General features: G+C 43.2%; 1 long non-coding RNA gene across 1 annotated transcript in view; it reads left to right on the top strand.

Moving 5' to 3' along the window:
- The window catches only part of LOC136656132 (uncharacterized), a 29,269-nt gene extending 27,415 nt beyond the window's left edge, over positions 1-1,854 (top strand). The window contains exon 3 of the long non-coding RNA XR_010794703.1: positions 1,596-1,854. This is a non-coding gene — a long non-coding RNA (uncharacterized lncRNA). The remainder of the gene's footprint in view (positions 1-1,595) is intronic.
- The last annotated feature ends 532 nt before the right edge of the window (positions 1,855-2,386 follow it).

The following is a 2,386-nucleotide window of genomic DNA, read 5'->3' as shown; positions in this document are numbered from 1 at the left end:
GTAAGCATTATCTTGTAGGTCCAATAATCTTGTCAGGTCTTCAGGTCCAAGAATTATGTAGGTCCAAGAATTATGTCAGAATGCCAGATGCAAGGGAGGGCACCAGGATGAGGTCTCTTGTTATCTGGTGTGCTCCCTGGGGCATTTGGTGGGCTGCTGTGAGATACAGGAAGCTGGACTAGATGGGCCTATGGCCTGATCCAGTGGGGCTGTTCTTATGTTCTTAAGAACGACCATGTAAACAACTTTGTGACCTATTTTTTGTTGAAAAGCAGCATATAAATATACTTAATAATAATAGTAGTAGCTTGGTCTTTCCCAGCATACAACTCTGAAAAAGACAGTAATGGCAATAAGGAGATGGGTCATAAACATATGCAGAATGCCTTTCCCTTGCCACTAATTAACTGGAACCAGCTGCCACACCCTGGGGAAAGGACTTCCAAGTCAGAGGTCATAATTCTCAGCTCTGGCACTTCTCAGCGTAGCAGTCCCTGAAAGTGGTTTAGCAAGAACAAGATCTCTCCTTCTACTCACTTTGTCCAATCAGATCTCCCTCGCTCCTTTCCCTGATGACTCCTAGGAAACTGGGGGACTCCTAAGTTTTGAATACATGGGACTCCTGGTCCCATCTCCTACAAGCATCATATGAGGTCAGAAGATTGCCACCCTGGACATGAAAATGGATCCATTTAATTTTTTTTCTCTCTACCTAGATCTTAAAAAGACCTTGGGAATTAAAATGTTTGCAACATTTTAAGCTATCATCACATATTGTAAAGCTATTACTTTGCCTATTTTCCTTCTTTTACAGAATAGTTAGGAAGCCTGCACGGATACAAAACCAAATGCCTGTTAAATGGGGACAAGTTTATTGTTCTTATGAAACTATCCACTTATGATGAAGATAACTAGAATATAGCATGCTTCCTTTGGTGAACACGGGGAAAGTAATGTTTTATAGCCAGAGCTACTAAATCCATTCAAAACAAGTAGTATTGATGTAAATACATGGGAAGATTCCAGCAATTGTTAAGTTGTGATTGTGTGACCCAAATCTAGGGAAAACAACTTAGGGCCCAATCCTATCCAATTTTCCAGCACCAGTGCAACGGCAAAGCAGACCCAAGGTAAGGGAGCAAATGTTCCCATACCTTAAGGAGGCCTCTGTGACTGCTGCCCCATCACAAGATGCAGTGCATGCCCCATTGGCACAGCTGCATCGGCACTGAAAAATTGGATAGGATTGGGCCCTTAATGAGGCTGAGCTGCAATGAACGTACATCAATTTCCAGGGGACTTAGCCATGACTAACTTTTGGTGGTTTGTGCCCACGACACTCAGATTTTAATCATTTCTAGGGCTGCTAATTGCTCCTAGATTTCAGTTGATTAATCACCTATCTCTTATTGACTGATTGACTTGATCAAGTAAATGGAAATATATTTGCATATTACCACTAGCTCTACAGGTACGTTTTGAGTTACTGAAGAAGATATAAGAAAACCTGCAGTTTAATCTTCATTTAAGTATTATCACACATTGTTTGACAAAAATGACATCTTAAATACATTCTTTTCTATTCTCTATTGCAGAAACAGAACGGTACAACAGCCTCGAAAAGCAAGTCCCTTGCGCCAGCCCAGGAGTGTCATGAAAGCGCCGTAAAGAACTTTTGGCGAGGTGGGAGGACGAGCGGAGGGCATTCGCAGGGATGGGTGTGTTGCAGGGCCAGGATCCAGCACATGTGCCAGATCCTAACCCCATTCCCGAGCAGCCTGTGCCAGCTCCAGGCTGCTCGGATTTGTGCCACCTCTGGAGGTGGTGCAGATCTGAGTAGCCCCATTGGGGCTGCTGCTGCTGCTGCTTTATCCGGCGTAAGGGGAAGCGATTCCTCTTGCCCCAGGCTGAGCCACTAAGTGCCTGAACCTGGCCTGCCTGTTCCAGCACAAGTTAGGATTGCGCTGCAAGCTGACTAAACTGCTATGAAAACAAATTAAAGCTTGCAAACCTAAAGCTTCGCCTTCTTAGAAATCAAAATGTCATTTGATAGTCTCTTTAGTGGTATGATGTTCAGCTCCAAATACATAATTGCTACCTTACATGTGAGATGATTTCACTTGCAGTTCCTTCTTCAAAAACTACAAAATTTAACTGCTAATGTAAGTACACAGAGTTCCAGGAAGGTAGATGACCCCAAACATTACAGGCAGAGATGGCCAGAGATGTTTGAACAAACATTTCAAACAGAAATTGGATAAAATAATTGTATGTATGCTTTAATAAGAGCCTGGTATTCATACTTAACCGGTTGGCAACCTTCAGTCTCGAAAGACTCTGGTATCGCGCTCTGAATGGTGGTTCTGGAACAGCGTCTAGTGTGGCT

The sequence above is a fragment of the Tiliqua scincoides genome, chromosome 6, assembly GCF_035046505.1.
Source record: "Tiliqua scincoides isolate rTilSci1 chromosome 6, rTilSci1.hap2, whole genome shotgun sequence".
Classification (NCBI taxonomy): domain Eukaryota; kingdom Metazoa; phylum Chordata; class Lepidosauria; order Squamata; family Scincidae; genus Tiliqua; species Tiliqua scincoides.
Note: the sequence above shows the minus strand (reverse complement) of the source record. Positions and strands in the feature narration are given on the sequence as shown.